Source organism: Suncus etruscus, chromosome 7, assembly GCF_024139225.1.
Source record: "Suncus etruscus isolate mSunEtr1 chromosome 7, mSunEtr1.pri.cur, whole genome shotgun sequence".
NCBI classification, from domain to species: domain Eukaryota; kingdom Metazoa; phylum Chordata; class Mammalia; order Eulipotyphla; family Soricidae; genus Suncus; species Suncus etruscus.
In genome coordinates this window covers 6,712,948-6,722,284 of record NC_064854.1, presented here as the reverse complement: position 1 = coordinate 6,722,284, position 9,337 = coordinate 6,712,948, and positions in this window count along the sequence as shown.

The following is a 9,337-nucleotide window of genomic DNA, read 5'->3' as shown; positions in this document are numbered from 1 at the left end:
CACACCTGGCAGTGCTCAGAGGTTCTTCTTGGCTCTACACTCAGAAATCACTCCTGGTAGGCTCCAGGGATCATATGGGATGCCGGGATTTGAACCACCGTCCTTCTGCACGCAAGACAAACGCCTTACCTCCATGCTATCTCTCCGGCCCCAATGTGGGGTACTTTTATACTGCACTGTTCTCTGTGGCCAAAGTCTTTTCAGGAGCCGAAGGGAGAGCCATCAAAGCTATTCTTCTAGCTCCTTGGGAGGCAGCCTCAAGTTTGTGCCTCCTTTGGCCAATGCCAGGTTCTCCCGTAGGTTTTGAGTCTTGAGGAAAATATGCAATGATGTGGGGATCATTAGAACAATGAAAAAATACAACAGTGGGCCTCTGTGTCTAAGACCCAAGACATGTGGGTTTAGGACATACAGCTCATGGTATTGGGTGCAAGTCTTCAGTACCTGCTTGGTAGGACTGGCCTTGGTAGGACGGAGAGAAGAAGAGGGGAAGAAAAGGAAGAAGAGATGAAGGAGGGAGAGAGAAGGAGAGGAGGGGAAGGAGAAAGGGAGAGGAAAGGAGGGGAGGAGAAAGATAGTAGAGGAAAGATAGATTATCTCTTTTCCCATGGCCAGGTACTCCCCACTTGGGCTTGGCCTCCCTCATATTCGATGGTGAAGGAACCATGAAGGCTCTTAGTGGGTGGGAGATCAGGACTGAAGGACTGAGTTTTGCCTGAAAGGAACCAAAATGTTTATGGACAAAATGGCCCATAAGTACCAGCCCTGGAGGGGCCTTTGGACCCATGAGCTAGGCAAGCCACCTCATTCTGTGAGATTTCCAGAAACTTTGGCAAGTTACCCAAAGAGAATTTAGTAGACAAAGCCGTTAGGGAATGAAAATCGACGAAGACAGAACAGAGTCACAGTCTCCGAGGATGTGGCATCAAAGATCTTGAGCCGGGTCACAATAGTAATCATTTGATCCAGATCAGCTCGAAACTTGCCATTGTGCCTCGATTGCAGGAGCGTCTTTGAGGGTCCCCCTGGCTGAGGCCCACAGCCTGGAAGGTTCAGGGACTGGGAAGGACTGAAGCCTGATGCATGCATTTCTGTGAGGCCGTTGGGGAGCAGAGGACATGTGGGGGACAGATGACACTAGTACCCAACCCTCTGGCTTCTTTGCATGTATGTGGCATCTGGTAGCTGCTTCCCCTACCCCGACACTGAGTTCTGAACATGCTGATGCTCCTGTTGCTTTTCCTGGTCTGATTCTGAGAAACCTTGGAGAGACTGTGATGACCGAGTTACTGGAGTTACTGGAAGGGGAGTCAAGTGAGGTGATGGGGATGTGGGACCTTGGGGACAAACCCTCCCCACCACACTGGGTGAGGATGAGTCCCATTGAGAGACCCAATTCTTTTGCACATTTGCAAATGGGAGCCAACACTTCATGAACATGTTTTGCAGTTCCAGAAATGTCAGCCCAGGCCCTACAGCTGCCTGGGAGGGCTTCATTGTGTGTTTCGGGGGTCTGCATCAAGCTCGTGTCCCACAGACTATTGCAAGTTGGGCCCTGAGGGATAGGACTAAAGGGTTCAGCTGTCCCCTAGTGTGCTGAGGAGAATGATAAATTCGCCTTCAACGTGTGACATTGCAAGAGCTTGTCACTCTTGGGGTGGGTTTCCCCCCACCCCCACATGATGCATGAGAAACCGCCTTCATCTCTTCCAAGAAATGAGTGAGTCTGAGTTGACATGTTCTTTGCTGGGACTTTCTGGGGGACAATGACCTGAGGTGGCAGGTTTGTAGTCAGGACCTTCCAGGGACAGTGACTCCAAAACTCAGGCTCTTGTCTTTGCCTTGTCCAGGGTAGTGATATAAATAAATCTTCCTGGCAGCTTTGGCTAAGCAAAGGGCCCGACTCAAATAAGTTATTATTGTTATTCTGATTGTTTGCTTTTGTTTTGGGCCACAGCTGGGGTGCTTGGGGCTTACAACTGGTCTTGTCCTCAGGAATCACTTCTGGTGGGCTCAGAGGACCATAGGAGATGCTGAGAAACAAACCTGGGTTTGCAGTGTGTGAGGCAAATATCTTCCCATTTGCTGCTGTACTCCTACTCTGGCTTAGATCCCCAATTCTTCTTTTTATTTGGGGGGGGGGTTTGGGTCACACCTGGTGATGCTCAGGGGTTTCTCCTGGCTATGATCTCAGAAATTGTACCTGGCTTAGGGGAACATATAGGATGCCGGGGGATCGAACCATGGTCCATCCTAGGCTAGCACGGGCAAGGCCGATGCCTTAACCCTTGTATTACAACTCCGGCCCCTCCCCCCAGTTATTCTTATTTTTATAGCAGAAGAACAGAGATAGATAAACATTTGTGTTACTCATTAAAATTGCTAAAAATTTTTTGTTTTCTTTCTTCCTTCCTCCCTCCCTCCCTCCCTCCCTCCCTCCCTCCCTCCCTCCCTCCCTCCCTTCCTTCCTTCCTTCCTTCCTTCCTTCCTTCCTTCCTTCCTTTCTTCTTTCTTTCTTTCTTTTTTTAGAGGAGTGTGCCTGGCAATGCTCAGAGATCACCTAGTGAGCTCAGAAATCTATCTGGGGTTGGTTGCATGCAAGAAAAGAGCATTACCCGCTGTCTTATCTCTTCTGAGCAATTGCTAGAATATTCGAAGCACTTCCTAGTCACTAAAGCATTCTGGGATCACAGGGGAAATTTACATGAAGGAGATGCAATTTGGGGAGAGTTTAAAGGTAATGGGCTAGGGCCAGAGTGATAGCACAGCAGAAGGGCATTTGCCTTGCATGTGGCTGGCCAGGGTTTGATCCCCAGCATTTCATAGGATCTCTTGAACCTGCCAGCAGTAAACCCTGAGAGCCTCCAGGTGTGGCCCAAACCCCCCAAATTAAAAAAAAATAATAATAGGGCCCGGAGAGATAGCACAGCGGCGTTTACCTTGCAAGCAGCCGATCCAGGACCAAAGGTGGTTGGTTTGAATCCCGGTGTCCCATATGGTCCCCCGTGCCTGCCAGGAGCTATTTCTGAGCAGACAGCCAGGAGTAACCCCTGAGCACTGCCGGGTGTGGCCCAAAAACAAATAATAATAATAATAATAATAATAATAATAATAATAATAAAGACAAAGGTCTGGTGCTGGCCAGGCACCAGCTTCACCCAATCTCTCAGCCCATGGTCACACCCATGGCACAGAAATCACACCAAGTCCAGCTTTACTTTTGGCACACACAAATAGGAGCGTGTCTACACTGTTTTGCAGGGGAGAGCTTAGCATTTCATGAAGATCAAGCCTTCTATAAACATCCTGCAGTCACAGTAGGAGAAAAAGAGGTCCACCTGCTTTTATCTCCCACCTGCTGTGGATGAAAGTCAGGTGAGTCCCACCCGGCACTGGCCTTAGAAAGACAAGGTCCAACTGCAGCCATCTTCCAGAAGCTACAGAGAGCTTCTACCACTCTGAGCTGAGTCCTAGGGAGGAGGCAGATGTGGGCCACAAGAACTCTTGTTATTAGTCAGGCTACAGATGGTCAGTAGTAAGGGTATAGACTGTAGTCACTAAGGCTCTATCAATGGTCCTCAAACTACAGCCCGTGGGCCACATATTGTATTTATTCCCATTTTGTTTCTTCACTTCTAAATAAGATATATGCAGTGTGCATAGAAATTTGTTCATAATTTTTGTTTTACTATAATCTGGCCCTCCAACAGTCTGAAGGACAGTGAACTGGCCCCCTGTTTAAAAAGTTTGAGGAGCCCTGCTCTAGATTATGATTACTAAATTATAAACTGTAGTCACTAAAGCTATAGCTTGTAGCTACTCAAGCAATGGATTGTAACTACTTAGGCTACAGATTGTGGCTATTAAGTTGTAAACTCGAGTTACTCAGGCGATCTGCTGTAGTTGCTAAAACTTGAGAATGTGGGTCTGGAGCAGGGGTCCTCAAACTTTTTAAACAGGGGGCCAGTTCACTGTCCCTCAGACCATTGGAGGGTCTGACTATAGTAATAACAAAACTTACGAATGAATTCTTATGCACACTGCATATATCTTATTTTGCAATGAAGAAACAAAACAGATACAAATACAATATGTGGCCGGCTGGCCATAGTTTGAGGACCACTGGACTGTAGGCGAGTCTCTTGTCGTGCAGGTGACTGACCTGGGTTTGATTCCTGGCACCCCAGATGGTCCTCTGATCACAGTCAGAAGCCATCCCTGACTGTGGCAGGATGTAGCTTAGAACCCGAAACAAACAAACGTTATAGGATGTTGGGCCAGAGCAGTGGCACAAGCAGTAAGACTTTGGTTGGTTCGATCCCCTGGCATCCCATATGGTCCCCCAAGCCAGGAGTGATTTCTGAGCTCATAGCCAGGAGGAGCCCCTGAGTGTCACTGGGTGTGGACCCCTCAAAAACAAAACAAAACAAAAAAAAAAACCTTATAGAACGTGGTTCTTATCATTGTAACTTGTGGCTACAAAAATTATAGGCGGTCATGCCGAGAACTGTAGGTTGTAGTGATTGAAGCCATAGACCGTATTTTACTAAATCTATTGGCCATGGAAACAAAATCCACAGATGGCTGGTGATGAAGTTACTGACAGCAGTTTCAGAAGATGTGACTTGTAGTGACTGAAGGAAGCTACATGGTAGAGTGACAGGAGTGTCCAGTTGGGACCCCGAAGGCCCTGGATGGGCTTCTTGGCCTGAGTGTGTTTGAGCAGGGTTTTATTCCTTGCAATCCGGAGCTGTACCTGATTGCTTACACAGCTGGCAGCTGCGTTCTGCTGGAAAGAGCCCTTCTCCATTGGGGCAGGAAGTGTGATCCGGGGCCATTGCCTTATCAATTTGGGGGTGTCATAAATCTGGGCCCGACTCCCAGGATGCTGTGATCCAGAACAGCACACCAGGTGTGTCATTGCAAACTGCCCTGGTCGTGCCAACCATGCCCAGGGTACAGTAGTGCCATCTCCAGAGGAGCCATAGCTGGCTTTGAGGAATTTATTAAACATCCCTATAAAAATACTATTTGGATCAGGGAAAAGTGCCAAAACAAACAAATAAACAAACAAAAAACAAACCCACCAATAAGGTGACACGAGGGTTGAGATTTTTGCCTCTTGTGTCATTCATGATTCAAAAAAGGTTTGCCACCGTCAGAGAGAGAAAGAGAGAGACACTGGTACTGAGCTCCTTCCTCCCATTCCAGAAACTTCTGGGAGATGAATGGGTTGGGGTTCTCTTCCTCTGAGGCACAATCCCCGTTTGCTTTGCCTAATGCTTTCTGTTTTAATCACGCTCTCTCGCTCGCTCTCTCGCTCTCTCTCTCTCTCTCTCCATAATGAGGGGTTTAAATAGGCAGAAGTTTGCTTCTCTTCTGGATCCTACTTATTTATTTGGAATGTCGGATTCCTCTCTCCTGAGATGACAAGTTTGCTTGTTGCCTGTGTGGAGTCTCCGAGTGTCTGAATGGATCCTGTAATTAGCGGGCCGGCCCGTCATGCAGAAGCGCTTCTTCGCAGCAGTGCAGGTGGAACCATCCGGAAATGCCTGCCAGGATGTTCCTGGATCAGCCCTCAGCATGGTGGGCTTTCAGGGATTTCCAAGGACTGTCGTGTCATGAACACAGGACAGCTAGGAGCCCTGCAGCAGTCTAGCCAGTCTCTTGAACATGTTGAGTCCAGGTGATGGTGGTAGTGGTCTACCTCCCAGGGCCTTCTGTAGCAGCTTCTTCAAGGGGCCCTGGGCCAGCTCCCCTGACCCCCCCACTTCTAATCATGAAATAGCCTTCCTTAAAGTATTGGGGATGGAATAAAGGTCCCACAGACTTCCTCAGAAGTAAAAGAAGGACCCACTCACCTGGCCTCAGGCACTTTTCTACTTCCCAGAAAGAGAGTCAGAGAGCTGGACATGAGGAGCCGCCTGTCAGGGAGTCTGGCCAGGAAGGCTCCTGGCCCCCATCTTTTATTTCATCACGCACCGCTTCGTTTTAATTCCCTTTGTTCCCCTACAAAAGCTTCCAGGGATTTTCCTCCTCCTTATTCCCAGATGCCTAAACACAAGGATTGCACCAGGAGGAAGAGCGTGTCCAGCCAGCCAGGGCCAAACAACCATCAGGAGTTCTAGAAAGACAGTTTCAACTGGGTTCAAGAACCAGAAGAAAAACTGCCCCAGCAAGGACCACTGCCTACATGCACAGACTGAAAAAGTTGGGTCCAACCCATGAACCATCCAGTGGTCCCACCCAGCCCATTCCCTGCAATTTTATATGAAAAAAACTGAGGGTTGGGAGTCATCAAGAGCTTTTATGCATGGAGACCAGATTTGGTTTCTAGCAGCAGACACACCCCAGAGCACCCCTGAGAGTGAGGACCCCCAAGTACTGAGCTGGGAATGGTTGTCCTCGTCCCTCCAAGCACTGCTGGATGTGAGCATTTCCCACGAAAAAGTTTCCTTTGGTTTATTTTCTTTGGGGTCATTCCCACATATACCACACTCTGTACTTAGGGATTACTCCTAGTGGAGCTTAGGGGATCTTATGTGGTACTGGGGATCAAACCTGGGCCAATTACATACAAAGCAAGTCCCTTCTTCACTGTCTCTCCACCCTGAGAGTTGAGTTTTTAAGGAAAACAGCCCAAAGAGGGAGGAGAGGTTTGAGGCAAATGGGCTCTCACAGGAAGTTAACTGTACAACTTCCTGCTGCCAACAAGCCCTTTGTGTGTTGGACTTCACATGTCTTTCCATTGGGAGCATTTTTAAATGTCACTAAGGCATGAAAGCCTCTCTTATTCTGTGCTTCCTCTGCCTGGATGGCACCCTGTAGTGGGATGGATGGACCCCCAAACCCTGAGAGAGGGTGGGTGGTACTGCAAGGCTACAGGATTCAAGGATTAGAAGGAAGTGAACCCCCAATGCTTGAGAGTCTTGTAAGACACTCCAACATAGCCCCCCATTTCCAATATGGAACCCCGAAAACAAAGAGTCAGTTCTTGGCAACTCTTTTTTGGGGGGGCACACCCAGTGATGCTCAGGGGTTACTCCTGGCTATGTGCTCCTGGTTTGGGGGACCATATGGGACACCAGGGGATCAAACCGCGGTCAGTCCTGGGCCAGCTGCATGCAAGGCAAATGTGCTACTGCTGCACCATTTCTCTGGCCCCAAATTCTTGGCAATTCTTTCAGTACACTTGAGCAGTCTCCATTTCTCACTGATGGGGGCTAAGGGGGACTCTTTTGTGGAGGGGCAGGAAATGTCGGATCTGAGCTCCATTTCTTAAACAATGTGAGCTTTGCATGACCCCCTGGCCTGACTGTTTCTCTGTGGGTGATGGTAGAGCAGCTTTCTGAGGGGTGCCCCATCCAGGGGCTACTTGGGGGTAAAGGATTCCTCCTCACTTCCCTCGCTGGCCAGGAAGAAGGGGAAAGGAGGAGAAAGCATATTTAGGGGGACTCCACCTGCACCCCTGCAAATGGCTGGGGCTCTGAGAAGGGCAGAAAAGAGAGGGTTTTCTCCCATCCCCGTACTCTGTCAAAGCCTGTGGTTTTGGAAACAAGCCACTGTGAGTTGGGGTACAATTGTCTCCCTCATTTTGGGGTGATCCTGCAGTGTATCACTTAAAGGGTCACAACAGTTCAAGGTTGAGTGAGCTTTGAATACTGGAGAGAAACACAGGCAGCCTGAGATTCACCCCCTCACTATGCTGGAGGGATCCCCACACCAAATGGGACCTTTACCTCATTCCCCTCTCTGCCATGGTTCTCATCTTGCAAGGCTGGACACCCTTTCCTTTGTGCTTGCTGGGGGTGCGTAGTTACACTTAGGGATACCTCCAAGGTCTGGCTCTGTGATGAAGCTACTGTGAACACCTCGATGATCAGAAGTTTGGATCCTGCTTTCAATCCGAGATTTTGCTCTGGATTTTGCCATCAACAGCACCATCCCTCAGGCACCTCCTACTGGGTCCCCCAGTGGTGCTGGTGGCCCCAGGTGCTACTGATTCATTCCCTGATTTTCTTTAGTGAATGTTAAACCCACTGCCATTTCCACTCTTCTCTGTGGTGGTTGGGAAGTTAGAATATGTTCCACATAATTTCTACAGAGTCTATTCACAGATAGGGGGACTGGCAAAAATTCTCTCAACAACAATGCTGGATATTGTTGGTTTCTTTTTCCCCTTTCAGGAATGTTTGTTGAGACACCTTGGTTGACAAAGTTGTTCACCATAGAGTTGTTTCAGGCATAAAATGTTCTAACACCAGCATCCCTCTCTCTCCACCAATGTCCCTGAAACCTGACCTTTTGGAAGGCAGATAACAAATTTATTTCATTTTACTTAATTCAATAAAACATAAAGGAATGGCAAATGGAAGTATCTAAAAATAACTCAGAAAAGACAACTTGTGATGATTAATGGTTATATATTCATAACCTATCTTAGTTTAGGAAAGGACACCATATGTGAGGGAGGCCAGACTTAATGCCACATGTTGGGACAGTTCTCCTAGTCTGTAGCTCTTTTAAAACTTCTAACAAAACTGGTTTTAAGTCATGGACCCCCTAATCTGTTGCCTGTCCATGAAGCTCTATAGATATGCTTTAGATTTGAGTGATGATCTATCTCTGATGACCTAGAATAGAGTACTATTGGTCTGTTATGTTGAGTTTTCATTCTATCTTCCTCTGCACTCTTCCAGTCCTCAAGTCTCATTTGACTGATCTTTTCGTACACATTTTGAGCTTTCCTTTGCATGGAAGTTCCTTTTAGGTTTTTTTTTTTAATATTGCTGCTTTCAACATTCTATCTCTATCTTTGAATTTTGTCATTAGTCTAATGGGTCTTGGAGTTTTCCAAATTGGTCTTATTTTCATTAGGACCCTTTGGGCCTCTTGGTCTCTGTTCTGACTTCCTCCTCTTGTGGCCAAGGGTCCCTAACAAGTTCTCAGTGGCTGAGGGCGTCATTATTCTAGGATGAGGGGCTCTGTGGAGGTGGCCATGACTGGCACCTGTGCAGGCAAGTAAGCCAGAATGGTCCTCAGCTGGGGTCCCCTCAGGGATAGTGTGGCTTCCCCCATTATCTACAGCGGCAACTTACCAGCCTCTATCTTGTAGGGAGGCCTTAGGGGCAGTGTTTAGAACTACCCCCAGGTTTGTTCAGAAACCGAAGGTTTCTGAGCTTTTCCTCTTGGCTTTTGGAGCTTATGGTTGTGTGGATCTGAAGGAATGGAGATGGAGGTCACACTTCCACAGAGGGACCATCCATGGTATCTGAAATGTTCCTATTCTCTCCCCTGAAATGGCACCATCGGTAGACATAGGGACATAGGTCCCACA